Consider the following 15,177-nt stretch of genomic DNA (forward strand, 5'->3'; position numbering starts at 1 on the left):
TGAAATAAGTTTAAATCATTTCACAGGGAAGGCAGGATCTTTACTCATTTTATAATATGGAAACTGAGGCACAAGGAGAAAACAGTTACTTGTTCCTGCTGAGCTGCAGCCCAGGGAAACACCAGCTTCCAGGCTCCCAGGCTTCTGCTAACTGGTCTGGAAATTGCACAAAATCATTAACTCATCCTTGAAAATTTTTCATGATAGATTGTAACTATTCAGTCTGTCATCTCCAGAGCCTGCCTCTCACAGGAATTATAACCATGTACCTGAGGGCTGCCACTATGGAATAGCAGAAGGATACATCACATCTGCTGCCAGGCAATCCTTGCTGTGGCTGTTTGAGTGCTGCCGGCTATTACTGGTACTGGGACTTCCTCTCTTCTTACTTTGATGCTAGAGTGTTAATTTGGCATCAAAACTGAGTTTAAGGCTTCACAGTGGGACTGGAAAGCAGCAAACTCAGGAGGAAAATTCCAGCCTCACTTGGAGGTAATTGTAAATCTTTCCTCCCCCATTCAGACACTATATTAAGGCCGCTGCATTGGACCAGGATTTTATCTTTAATTTCCACTTTTCTTGTTTGGATGGGCTTCATCCAGTCTTTGAGAGGAGGGGGGATCAGAGCTGAGCACTGACAAAGAGCCTTATTCACAAACCCCGTTTGCAACTTTCCCCAGCACCCCGGAAGGGATTGTGCTGTGACAGGAGAGACTTGGGCATCAGACAAACTCCAGACTTGCCCTGCAGCCACCATTCCCTGATAACACGTCTGCACTTCCAGGCACTGCTCTGCCTCTGACATGGGCTTGCTCCTCTTGTGGAGCTCAGAGACCTCAGGCAGGAGCTGTCACGAGCCATCTGCCTGCACTGCTGGCTAAGGTGGTATTATTTATTAAAAAGACTTTGCTTCCTTCCAAAAACCTGTCTCAGGTGAAGTTACTGAGCCAACCCCACCAAGTGTTTCTTGGTCTGTATCAGTGGGATGTTGAGCTCAGCTTAGGAGCTGAACACAACAGCGGGTTACCTGGCACACTGGAATATTGCACCTCAGGGGATGGGGAGGGCTTGGGAGAAAAGAACAGCTCTTGCCCCTATTGCCTTGCCCCTATAGCTGTGCCCCTACAGCCTCCTCTAGAGCCCCTACCAGTGCCCACACTACTGGGCACAGCCCAAACTCACCCTTCCTGCAAGGCCTTGTGGGAAGCACCAGGAAGGACCATCATGGCCAAGGGACCAGCGTGTGTTTGCAAAGCTGACAATAATTCGGCACATCCCACAGGGCCAAAGGAGCTTCAGTCCAGGCAGCACAGGGGTGGGTTTGGGCAGGTGACAGAGAAAGTCCTCAGGGTAAATCCTTCCTAGCAGAGAGGGGGCACCAGTGACAGTGAAACATATTTACATCCCAATTGCAGTGCACAGCACTCCATCTGTTCTTCTGGAGCTTCCTCCCAGTGCCTGAAGCTGCCTAGGGTTTATTAGGTGGACACCAACCTGGGGGTGTCCATCAAACAACAGCATGGGCACGCTGAGAACAGGTCTCCTGGTCAAAGCAAGCCCAGCCAAAACACAACCTGCAGCAAACATCCTTGGAAAGGTGAGGATGCAGACCCAGGATGGGGCATGTGCAATTTAGACCTTTCAGCAACAGCTAAAGCTCTCCAAATCCTCGCATGAAGCAAGGAAAGGCTTCATCTACACCATGATTCAAGGCACCAAAATCAGGCTCCTGCTTCTAAATTCTCCCAGGTGGTTTCTCTTTCTCACCATTGCTCTGATAGAAACGCTGGAGCAGCTGGAGAGAGCAGCCAGGCAATGGAATGTGAGGAACAAAAGCTGTGTGGGGAGGTTGTGTGGGTACCTGTGGTGGTGTTCCCACCAAAACACGGGGACAAGGTGGCCATAGATGGCAGGGTCAGCCCTGTTGAAGCAGGACCAGGCTGGCACAAAGCCCTCTGTTCTCAGCCTGCCACAAATCAGCACCCAAACAAATGTTTCATGCAGCAATAAACCTGTTGAAGGAATAAATGAGCTGCAAGGTTATGCTTTGGGAACGTCTCCACCATGGCAAAAGGATCCTCTGTACCTACTGATTAGGGTTATATTACAATGTGGCTTTTAAGGCTCACTGTGCTGAATAAAAATTTAGGCAATTAGTGATCTTATTTCTTAGGAAGAACTGCTTGCTATCGTATATTAATACAGCTTTGGCTCAATTAAAATTGTTCGCAGTCAGCAAAAACAATTTCTGCACTGTAATGAAATAATGAAATAATTATATGCAAGGGAGGACTTCTGATCTTTTTAATTATTCTATTCTTCATTTTTAAAAGGGCTATTTGAAAACGCACTCTTATAATTGATTGCTATAAATCAGTCAGGAGCATTCTAAGGATCATAAATATTCTAACTTTTAAAAGACAAAGAAATGCTAAATATTCAATGAAATCCTTCAATATTCAGAAAATTTAATCTAGGGTAAAAGGATAGACTGCTCTTTTGAAAATAAAAAGTAAATTTGTTGTCCTGTGAAAAATGAAATATCTTGAATGTCAGTAACAGAAATGGAATTAACAAGAGATCTTTTTATTGTTTTTTAAGGTCATTAGGCTGTGAATTCTATAATTATGGAAATTGTCAGTCCAGTTCTGTGGAGTGTTTGCTCCCATCCATAAGGTATTGGAATGTTCAATCAGTCTCTCTCGTGGGAAAGTTAGGTCATAACTGTAAGTGTACCAGCAAAATTGAATTAAGCAAAGAGATTTCATTAGTATTTATAGCCAGAAGGCATCTGTAAAAGTACAGGGCAAAGAAGTTATGTGGAAGTCAAAGGAGAAAAAAAAATGGGTTTCTGGTGACAAAGGCGAATGTGAAAGAGATATAAGTGTATAATGAATAAGAGCTATTGAGCGCTGCTCCAAGGAGGGAGTTGCAGAGATGTCAAATATTGATTTTCTTGTGTATGCCTTTGGACTACATATGTAATTGTTTGGATTTGCTGTCTTCATGATACAACAATATTTGTTGTTGAAGGTTAAAAAGCAGAGTGTGAAACAACCCAAAAAAGTCTGCGATGTGTCGGAGAATTATAACAATTCCACAAGGAGGATTGCACGAGCAGAGTCCATACTTTGGAGCAAATAAACACTTTTACGACAATCCAAAGCATTTGTCCATTGAAAGTGTGGCTCCTGGTGCTGCAGAAACACTCACTGTGTGCGGGGCCACCAAACCACATTGCATGTATTGGTGGAAAATACACAATTTGCTTCTAATGAGTTTCTCCGATTATTTATACTGCGAAAATATTCTGTGATTGAGTATAAACATGCAAAGGGCTGTATGTGCTTCTGTGTGTTCTCTCTGTATGTGCACACTGATAAATATAATCCTCATTTCTGAGTTGTTTACTGAGGAATGACGGGGCCTCTCTGGGTCTTAATGCAGAACTGAGAATATATTTCCCAATGCTGATTCATGTCTTAATGCAATAAATTTCTTGGAATATTTTCTTCCTGGAGAAACAAGTGCACAAGTCACCTTCAAAATCATTCTGATCTTTAATGATGAAGGCATGTAAGTTCTTGATATATCTACATATCTGGGACTGTTTGAAGTGACATATCACGTGTGACATTTTCCACGTGTGATCCTTATGTTAGCATGCTCGGCAATCTAAATTTTACTGATGCTAGTGGGAACTTTGTCCCCAGAATCAGTGGGGTGTGGATTTCAATTAGAGTGTCTCTTGGAAGTTCTGAAGAGCTAAAAGCAAATGGTGTTCCTGGAAAGTTGGAGACAACCCAAACATCAGAGCCCACCCTGGTTATTCAGCCTCTTTGGGTGCTCAGGCTGGGAGGTGGGTCTGCACTTTCAGAATCTGACAGAGTCTGACAGCCAGGTTGTAACAAAGAATTCCCAGTGAGGAGCAGTTTGGAAAAAGCCCAAACCCCAACTGTAAACAAGAATAAGAATGGAATCAAACTCCCAAGTCAGTGTCGAGCTCCCTTTGCTCTCCATGGGGCTGGAAGTTCACCCACCACCTGTCCAAGCTGGGAAGGAGCAAAATCCTCAGGAAACCCTGGGAAAGTTACAGTTCTCCTTAACTTGTCTAAAAGTAAAGCTCTCTCATGGATGAAAATCACAGCTTTTCCTAGTCCAGGGATGCAATTTGCTGATTGTTTCCTTGCTTCTGTCCTGCTAAGCCAGGGCATCGAGGCACCTCATCTTTCATCCCAGCCACTGCTGCAGAGCCGTCCACAGTCACAGCAGCAATGTGGAGGAATCAGGTATTCTACTTCCTCCTGTGCAGTAAATGAGCATTATTCCCACTCAACAGAGAAAATTTGGAATGTTTTGCCCTGACTGTCTCTCATCTGGAGTAGTTTCACTCTGCCACTTGTGTAACTCTATTTGCTCTGTTACACCGTCAGTGAGGTGGGGTTACAGCACAGACAGGTGGGATTAGAGCACAGACACATCGGGTTATTTTCCCAGGGCCTATGATAGGAAAACCAGGTATTAGAATACAGCAGCTCTGATACCCAAATCTATACAAACTTCTCTAGGCTATGCTATAGTATTTTTTCCCAAAATTCAACAAATCATCCTTAAGAACTCATTTTGAGAACATCCATTTCCTCCCCACCAAAGACTAACCACAAATTAAATGTAAGGTTGTTAATCTTAGGTGAAAATACTTTGTAATAAGTTATGTTTAACACCAATTTATGTGAAAATACATTTCCAAACCTGCTAATCTGGGAAACTGCTTGATTTTGAAGCACCCCCAAGAGTGCAGGGCAAGATAGTGCTGTCCCTTCTCCAGTCCCCAAATCCTGCTGCCAGGAGTGAAGGGGTTGGAAGTTTTTGGAGCCCTGCTGTCAGAGTACAATGTTGCCTAAGCAAGCATTAAGAGATTATGGTAATAATAGGTGTGCTTACTCCAAATAAAAGGTTTCATTAATCAAGCCATACTGAGATAAACCTGTCAGTGGACAGAGGAAACTAGAAATCAAACGCTGTGAAAGTTCTGACAGATTGTTAAATAGAAACCCTTTAAAACTGAATTTAATTTACTGTGATATTACAGATATTTATGCATCAATAGGCAAGTGCAGATTGAGTTCAGAGGTCAGCTCTGGTGCTTGAAAAATAAACGTGCAGAATGAAACAGAAGGTGACAGTTACCTTTGGCAGAAATTACGGTTTATTAAACTAAATATGAAGCTCTCATCTGATTCCTGCTAAACAGCAATGCACGGGGCTGGAGTGGAATTTACTGCAGTTATGGAAACACTCCCCCTTTTTTAAAGTTGGATCTATAAACTTCAGCAAAAGAAAACAGGAGCAAACATTGGAGCACAGAAGCACAGTCAGGTACCAACAGGCAGCAAGCACAGAGACCTTTCAGCAAGATTGTTCATGAGTTTTGCCTTTAAAATGCTGCTCTCCTGTCAGGCAGTGTGTGTTTTTTACTTCTATGTTAACATTTATTTATTTAATTTATCTTCCTGAGTTAGGAAACTTAAGAAGAATTAACTCGTCTGGTTTTAGATTTGTACCTTGCTCAGAATCAGGACGTTCCTCCTCCTGCCTCTTCCTCCTCCTCAGCTTCAGGAATTCAGGGGAGCAAAAAGAGAAAAGTAAATTTAAGGAGAGATTTCTGTTCAGGTAATTCTGCCAGAGAGTTGCACAAAGTTTTTTATGAAGGGAAGTATCATTCACCTGGGCAAGAGCTGCAGCTCAGCCCGTTCCACGTCATTCCGGCAAGGAATAAGACCTGGAGACCAGCCACTGAAGTGTCACAGGGAGATAGAAAATAAAACAGTGTTCCTCTTTCAAGGGGCTGTCTGGTCTTGTACAGGCAGGCATAAATCTTTTTGCCATTGGATCTGTATTTAACACTAATATTTGTCTTAAATATAATGGTTACATTGTTTACATGTTTTTATTTCAAACAGATGCCTGACATTTGAAGGGGAAATTTGGACCTAATAATGATCCAGTGAATCCAATAAGAAGGCTGCTACTGACCCTACCAAGCAGAGAAAGAAGTCCTTGAGAGGAGCACTCCTAAGTGAAAATAAGTATCTCAGTGCTATATGATATGAACATATTTATCTGCCAGACTTATGTGAGATCATATCTAAATACATGACTCCAAAACATACAAGTAATATTACATTTCACACACATAAGAAACATGTAAATCATGCAGGACATGTTTGCTGTAGCTATGCTGGCCATATGTCCTGCCCACAGCTACAGCCTGAAAAATCCTTCCCAACTCGAGGAGAAAACTCATGCAAATAATTACTGCAGTGGAAGCAACAACAGGAGTGAAGTTGTTTGAGATCCAGCACAGCTTTATGAGAAAATATCCTTTTCTGCATGCATGAGGAGTGCAGGACTGGGCCATTAGTTATTAGGAGCCAAATTAATTAGTTAATAAAAGCCAAAGCAGCAGGATAGTGTGACTGTCTCATCCATGAGCCTCCTCCTCTCCCTGAGCAGAGTGTGTTAACACCAACTAACACCTCAACAGCCGCTGGAGTCACTCAGGAGCTGCGTGTGCTGAGGCTCCAGAGCAGGAATGACCATTGGTCCAGGTGGAGGTTCACTAAGAAATTAAAATAGAGTGGTAAAATCTATCAGGAGAAAGGAAGGAAGGAAGATATTTCATATATATGAAGATGAAAATTTACCTTACGAATTTCAACAAGGCTTATCTGGAAAATGAAACTCTAGTTCAGCATTAGGATATTTTTAACCTGAAGCACATATTTAAGTCCCGTTAATTTATAAGGTTTAAATGCTATGAGCCTTTAGGCTACTGGAGGGGCTCTCAGGTCTCCCTGGAGCCTTCTCTTCTCCAGGTGAACACCCCAGCTCTCCCAGCCCGGCTCCAGAGCAGAGGGGCTCCAGCACTCAGAGCATCTCCATGGCCTCCTCCAGACTCACTCCATGTCCTTCTGATGTTGCTCCCCAGAGCTGAGGCAGCTCTGCAGGTGGGGTCTCACCTGAGGGGGCAGAGGGGCAGAATCATTTCTATCACAAGAATCTTGAGATTGATGAGAATGCCCATGTGCCTCAAGCAATGATCTCATTTGGATTCTGAGGAGGAAAGCCACGAACTGGAAAGTTTAAATAAACCTGAGGAGCAGAAGGAGCCCTGTCACACCTGTGCTGTGCAAGTCCTCAAAGGGAATGATCTACGAGTATCACAGAGCCACTTTCACCAGTAGAACGTACAGGCAGAAGTAAAAACACTGAGTAAAGAGGAGCCATGAGGGGGGTGAGTTTCCAGCAGAGCCAAAAGATGCCCAAGAGGTTCCTGTCTATGGCCAAGGGCTGGTGCAGGGATCACTCCACAACTCCATGACCTGCTCCAAGCCCTGTGACAACTTCCTAAACTACTGCAGTAGCAATAAGCAGTTCCAAAACATGAATAAGCCCAGCCCTGGTCAGGAATAGGATTTTTATCTCCATGCCTTAGCAGAGAGCTGTGACAACCCTCCACATTTTATTTATTTAGATGAGTTTACAAAGCAATTAAGACATTTTGGCAAATGCTGAGGTGCAGCTTTCCTCCCTTATGATAGATCATTCCTGGGTTTTTTTCCCCTCTCCTTCTGCACAGATAAATGTTTCATGGTCCCACAGACATATTTTCTCTCTGCCCAGTTGCTTAGAATCCAGTTTAAAATGCCTGTTGAACTTGTCAATCATGGAATGTTTTAACAAGAGCCCCTAAATAAGCTCAATATACTGTCTCACTGCCTCCTTAGCTGGAATTCCTCTTGGAAATCTCTCTTGTCTGGTCAAAAGCATGAAATACAACAAAAAAATAATAATAATGTGGTTTAAGGAATAAATATTGATTCTTCACATCCTCCTCTTTCAATAAGAAACATCACCCTTTTTTTTTGTCCAAATGAAAACCCTCCCTGGTTTTATCCGTTCTGTCCTAGACATGAGCTGGGCTCTGTGCTGCCTGTGATCCCTCAAAGAAGCTTCTGAAATCAGTAGGGTTTTACAACATGCCCTGGAAGGCATTAAAAGACTTTAATAAAATGTTTAATAAAATACCTCTAATAAGGTGAAGTATCTAAATGGAATTCATGGAAATATCGTAATGGGCAAACTGATGGAGCTTTGTGGGGAACAGCAGCAGCTCTGCTGGAAGGGGTCAGTGTTGCCCCAAAAAATTAAATATATATGTATATATATTTTGGTCCAAAAAAAACATATTTTGGAGGTTAAAAAAAAGCAAAGCTTTTGATCTGATGCTGGTAGTTCTGCTTCTAAGAAGCTTGTGGAATCACCCACTTTTCATAGGAAGACTGTGATAACACATTTCTGTGTTTCGAATGATGGAAGGAGGAAATGGACTGGCACAGACAAGTGGCAGGGCAGGTTGACCTTTTGGTGACCCCCCTTGCTCTGCCCTAAACCAGCACTTGAAGGGGCTCAGCAATGCATAATTTCTTTACCAAAAATAAGCAAGGAGTCCCCTAAAATGTGTTACAGCACTCTCCAGTCGAGGAGCTACCTGGTTTAGCAGGTGAAGAGGTGCTCAGGGAGTTTTTGATAGAGAGATTATGGACCTGATTACATTAATACCTAACATGGGTTTTAACCTGCATTTTGGGTAAAATTCACCATTCTGCAGAAGGCCCATAAAAGGCCTGTGCACCACTTATGCCCCACCAAGGCCCCATTTGGAGGGTGCACGTGGAGCTGGGGTGATACATGGGCCCTGTGCCTCGAGAGGGGCTCCAGCCCTGATCCATCAATAATATTCCATGTGTTGGGGAAAAATATTAGCAGAGTAATTTTATTAACAACAGCAATAACTCACTGCTTGTCTTTCCCTGCTCAGTAAAGGGAATCCAGGGTGTTGTACATGAGCCGGAGGAACGGCTCACAAAACTATCCTGGAAAAAACAAACAAATGAAGCCCTGGGAAGCAGGAGAGCATGTGGAGGGGGAGCCGGCTCCCACCAACACCCTGGCTGTGTTGATTAATCAAATTAAATTCTGGATCAGCTCGAGGATCCCACGATGTGGGAGATCTCACGACAGTGTCTGTGAGTTAAGAACTGTGTTTGCTCCACGGAGGGCTCCCAGCGGTGCTACTTTCAGCCAAGGGATTTCCCTCACATCCCTGGAAATCCTCTTAGCTTCTTCATTTGCATCTCACTGGCAAGGGGAATAACTGAGAAAAAAAAAAACTTGCTGTGCATTCCTCACACCTTCTGCCTACCTTCAAAGTCAGTGTAAAACCACACAGGGCAGCGATTTGAAACAAGCTGCCACTGCTGCCTCTCAGTGGACCCTCATCCTGAGTGGTGTCCCTTCTTTTTGGGTCTCATTCCTGCTTTTTGAGGCACCTCCCCATGTTTGCCCCACGGCACCACTTGCACCATCCCTTTGGGTCATGTGTACATGGAGGGAAAAATACTACATCATGTTGATTTATTCAGACAAATAAAGGCCTTTTTGGATAAAATGCATCTTCCTTCCTGAACCCATTGAGTGTCCCCTCTCCATCCATACATGGAGGAATCTGCAGGTTATGAAGGAGCAAGATGGCCCAAGCACATCCCTTCCCTGACCAGCCATTCCCTGGAGCATGAGCTGGAGGGTGTCCATGTCACATCCATGTGCCTCCCACCAGATCACCCCAGAACCTGGGCCAGGGTCACCCCTTCCCACCCATCCTATCCCTCCATGAATTCAAATAAACCAAATCTAAAGGATTTTTTGCCTCTGTTCTTTGTTCCTGTGTATTTATTATGCCTCACAATACAGGAGGGACAGGGATGTGACAGAGTGTTCGGAGGAAGAGTTTTAGCCATTTTTATGGGATGACTGGGGACATGAGCAGGACTCTTCCAGGAATCAACACTGCTGGATGCCAGGGCTGCATGGGACTGCAGAGTGGGTGCAGGTGGTTGCAGGCAAAACTGGAAATAAATATCCATTTATTTAGAGTGGGGATCTGTGAAATGAAAATCTGAAGAATAAACGAATTTTGGTTGAACAGTTGCCGTATGCTTTGGGTTGTTTTTTTTTTCAAATCAGATCTCAGCTAACTTTGCAGCCGTCTTGCCCAAAAGGCAGCAGAGCTCCTTTGCTCACACAGCCCAATTTGCCCAATAGTAATTCTGTATTTTATCTTATTTGGTTAATTTTGCTCTCTACCTGCTTTGTAAAGCACCCGAATCTCTGAGCTGTACCAGGCTCCACTCTTCTGACCATTTTGATTTTATTTTGTGAGTCCCAAGAGGATTCCATATGGGGACACCCCAGCACTGCTGCCTGCTTTTGCCAGCTCCCCAGGATGTTTTCCTGCCTATGTTCAACACAGGGATGTTTCCCTGGGAGTCGAGCAGAGCCAGCACCGCTGGGCCCCTCCACCTGCACCTTCCCGTCTCCCAGGGCAGGGGCGGGAGCGAGGAGGCGATGACCAGCACTGAGACACAGCTACAGCAAAATTAACTCCAAATTCGAGGCGATTCGTGTTTTTCCATAAACACGGCGTTTGGCTGGTGTTTAGATCCTGAGCAGGGAGAAGCTCGGGGTGAAACCATAGGGGTGGTGGGAGGATGGGACACGGTGCGGGGCTGCAGCACTGGGACGACGGCGAGGGCTGCCCGGAGGGAGAGTGTGCGGGCACAAATACCCGCATATACAACCGCATCCCTGCGGGGGAGCCCCTGGGGTTGGTTTGTGCCTCCCCTCGCCCGCCCGCGGTCCCCCGGGGCTGGGCGGGGAGCGGTGCCGGGACGGCGGGGCAGCCCCGGTGCCTCCGCCTGGCTCAGAGGGGCGTGGGGAAGGGGAGCCTGTGAGTATTTGGGGGTGTCTCCTCCAGGAGGAAAAGCCTCGGAACATGGAAAATCTGCGCCTGGGTGAAACCCGAGCTCAGCGGGAAGGGCAGCGCGCAAACAGCGCGGGGGCCGCGGGGATGGGGGGTAGCGCAGGTTCTGCGGGGAGCGGCCCCTCGCCCCTCCGAGGGCTCGAGGGGGTCCTCGAAGTTGTCTTTTCTCCGCACGGCGGAAAGTTCCGCGGCCGCGGAGCGCCTGCCGCCCCCAGCTTGGGTTTCCCTAAAGGCGAACTGGGGCTAAATAATGGATCGATCTAAAATTAACCGGAGGAATGGAAATGCTCTAAAAATAAGCCAGCAGCTGCCGTGGTCGCAGCCCCCCGCTCCCGTGGGGAAGGGGGAGTGGGGCCGGCCGGAGGAGGGGGCGCGGGCAGGGCCGGGCGGGCTGCTCGGGGTGGTGCGGGGCGATCCAAGCAGATCTCCGCGGACGCGGGGCTGCCGGCGGAGCATGGGCAGCTCCGCACCTCGGCGCGGACGGAACTCCCCAAAACTCCGCCGCTGTCAAACCGGCGATTTTAATTTTCCTTTGCATTTCTATATTTTTAATTATTTTTATTTTCACTCGGAAGCGTTTTGGGGGAGCGGCCAGTCGCCTAACCCGGCATCACCGGCCGGGCCGGGGGGTGGCCCCGGGGGCTGCGGAGCGTGTGCGGGAGCAGCCCCGCAGCGCCGGGCAAGGAGCAGGTCCCGGCCCGCTGCAAGCCCCTGCGCTCACACACTCACACACACACACGCACACTCACACACCTCCTCCTCTTCCCTCCTTTTTGATCCATGCAGCGATCCCATATCCTCCCGGCTTGTCTCTTTTATTCTTTTGTACTGAGGCGCGTTGTCCTGGCCAGCAGTGTGAACGGGGGCTTTGTAAAACGGGACAGATAAAAATGAGCAACATCATATTGTTTGACAGAATGATCCAAAATGATAAAATGCCTTCTCCGGAGGGGGTGAAAATGGTGAATTCCTAAAAAACAAGAGCGTCGCTTCTCTCCTCAGCCTCCCTGCGCTGCTCGCTGTAGCCTAAAGGGATCTGCCGCCTGCACCAGCCCGGATCACGTCCAGCCACTCTTTTCAATGGGAAGTCTCTTTTTAAAAGCCTTCATTTATTTATTTTAAATAAATAAAGCGGGGGGGGGAGCGGCTTCGTCTCGGGACCCCCCGTTCTCCTCGCGGCGAATGAAAAGCACAATTTTCGAGAGAAAGGCTCGTTTTGATTAAATCTGACATGCTGCTGATAACTCCATGCTAATGTGAAATAATTAACATAATAGCCATAATTAAAAGCACGCTAACAATGCCATAAATTTATCACACAATTTTACTAGCTTTCTGCCCCTAACTGCTCTCTCATCGTTAATTAAACGTGTTGCCTTTTACAGAATGGATGTTTATACATTTCCAATACAAATAAATCCGAAGCCGTTTTGGAAACATGACCAATTTCGTTTTACACTGAGATCTACCGGGTTTACCGGCGATTTATTACAATTAAAAAAAAAAAAATCAAACGTGTCCAAATAGAGGCCTAAAAAATTGGGGAGAAAAAGATACATATTTGATAATCTGCATCTTTAGCGAAAAGCCTGGCTGGAGGGGGGGTCAGGCGCCGCCACTCTACCCGCTCCGGCCCCGGCCCCGGTCCCAGCCCCGGTCGGGGGATGTTTGTGTGTCCGTGTCGCGTCCCTCCCCTTGGATGTGTTTATTTTACAGGGATTTCTCACCCTCAGCCCCTCTCCTGCGAGCCCCTTTACCCCCGCACGTTTGTACCGAACGACAATGCTGGTTTAATCCAGGTCAGGTCAACGATTTATATAACTCATTAGTGAAAGTAATAGGCTTAAGGAGCTGAAAGGGGACACCTTTGGTTTCTCCTTCCTTTAAAATGATTACAGAAGCAGAAATTGTCCCAGCCATGCCTTTACTCCTCAATGTCCCCCATCCCCGAGGCTCAGCCTCTGGATTTATTTTTAACTCGCTTCGCAGCCAGGATCTTGCTTTGCCATATTAGAATCAAATTGAGTTGTAATTAATTTCTCCCTCTCTATCATAACTTATTCCATCCTCCCTTTCCACGCTGCTCTGCCGTGTCTCTATTTGACTCCGTATCGATCCGGACGATACAGTTTGTTTTTCTCCTGTTGCTAAATCTATCTGTCTATATGGGCGCCCACTTTCTATTTCTGGTCGTGTCATTATTGAGGGTTTCCACCTCCACAGAAGCTGCTTTAATTATTTTATCGTTTTGCAGGACGCAGTTCCTGCTCCCGCTCCCCTTCAGCCGTAGAACTTCGATGGGTTCGGGGCTCCCGAGGTATTTGGGGGAAACTCTCCTGATTTTTAGAAAAGCTTTCCTTCCTCCCCACTCCGGCTGGACGGGCTCCTAAATACTTTCTAACGGGGTGGGCTCCAAAATACTGCCCTAAACTTCACCAGGTGAAGGCCTGGAGCCGCAACAGCTCCCGCGGAGGGGCGCGGACAGGCGCGGAGCGGGGCGGCCCCGCTCAGCCGGCAGCCGTGATTGAACACGGGATTAGCACAATAGAGCCCTAATCGAGGGGAAACGTTTCTTTTCACGCTAAGCACCGTAATTAATGGTATGAATCAATTAATTTGACTTTTATTGTGTCGAAGAACAGCGCAACAAATGGAACGGGGGGCTGCGGAGTTGGGGTTTTTCCTCCTTTTTCCTTGGAGAGCCTTTGCGGTTCGACGGGGGAACACATAACGGGAGTGTGCGAGTGTTGCTGTGGGTATGTGTGTGTGTGTGTGTGTGTGTGTGAGAGAGAGAGAGGGTGCGGAGACAAGGGTCATGGTCCACGGGACGCGGAGATCCACTGGGAAACGCGGAAAAACGGAGCGCAGAGAGAAACCAGCATGAAAGTCCCCCCCATCTTTCCCGCGGCCCCTTCCGCGGGGTCAGGCTCTCCCGGAGCGACCCGTCGAGGCTCTGGGAGAGGTCAGGACATCGACCTTGTCGAGACTCCGATGGACTTTGGGGAAAGGGAGGGAATTGCCTTCCCTAAGCCAGCACCGCTCATAGGAAATCGTTCGCTCCTGGGGCATTTTCCTAATTTAATTGCATTTACCGAAATCGGACAGCACGTGCGAGAACTACGAGAGTAAAAGGCTCGGCGGGACGGATTAAAAAGCCAAACACCGTGAGCCACCCGTGGCTGAGGGCCCGGGCGGGGGGTCCCGCACAGGGGCAGGGGTGGGCGGCCGGGCCCCCTCCCGCCCCGCCGGGCTCCTCTCCCCGGGCCGGGGCTTACCTGGGGCCGCGGCAATACGGTCCTCACATTCACACACACTCCCTCATTTCCTACTTTTTCTTATGCTAAGGCCCGCAATGATTAAGTCGTTAACACCTCTGGAAAAAGAAAAAAAAAAAAAAAAAAAAAAAAAAAGGAAAAAGAAAAAAGAGGGAAAAAAAAAAAGAACCGGCCAAAAGGTTCTTTATTTATAGTTTCCCTTTGTTATTTTACGTCTTTTTTATTTCTCTCTGCAACTAAGCTAATAGATTAATCAATAGCCATTCTCTGATCTTCCGTTCCCAGCTGGTGGTGTGCTGCTAGAAAAAAAAAAATTAAAAAAAAAAAGAAAAAGAAAAAGAAAAAAAAGAAAAAAAGAGAAAACCACAGAAAAGTGGTTTCAGAGCCCAAACTTGGTGCTTTTAAGCGCTATGACGGGGGCACACCCGCCGAGCCTGCGCTGCCGAGCGCACCGAGAGCGGCGGCTCCGGGCCCGGCTCACCGAGAGCGGCGGAGGCGGCGACGAGCCCCCGGTGCGGCAACTTGTCTGCGGGGGCCGGAGGGTCCCGGTGCCGTCGGGGGCCGTCGGGGCGGGCGGAGCGGAGCCGCCGCCGGTCTTTGTTGACAGTCCATGAAACAACTCGAGTTTTGCATGACTTCACAGCGGGGCGCCTGACGTCAGGCGGTCACGTGGAGCCGCCTCCGAGTATATCTTTAACGGGAAAGTAATCTATCAGGCAGTCGGGACCGCCGCGCTGCCAAAGTGGCGAGCGAGGCCCCGCGACCCCCGGCCTCCTGCCCCCGCCCCGCCCGGCCACCGGGAGCTCCGTCCCCTCCCTCCGCCGAGGGGGGGAAAAAAAAACAACCAGCAAAAAAAAACCCCACATCAGACGAAAGGAGGAAAGAGGGAAGGAAAAAAACCCCCCAGCCATCCAGCGCGGAGGGCGGCGGAGCGGTGCGCGGCTCGGCCGCGGAGCGGAGCGGTGGAGCGGCGGCGGCCCGCGGAGCGGCCCCATGCGCGGCGGGCGCGCAGCGCGG

This window comes from Myiozetetes cayanensis, unplaced genomic scaffold (assembly GCF_022539395.1).
Source record: "Myiozetetes cayanensis isolate MyiCay16 unplaced genomic scaffold, myiCay2020 scf12, whole genome shotgun sequence".
Lineage (NCBI taxonomy): Eukaryota > Metazoa > Chordata > Aves > Passeriformes > Tyrannidae > Myiozetetes > Myiozetetes cayanensis.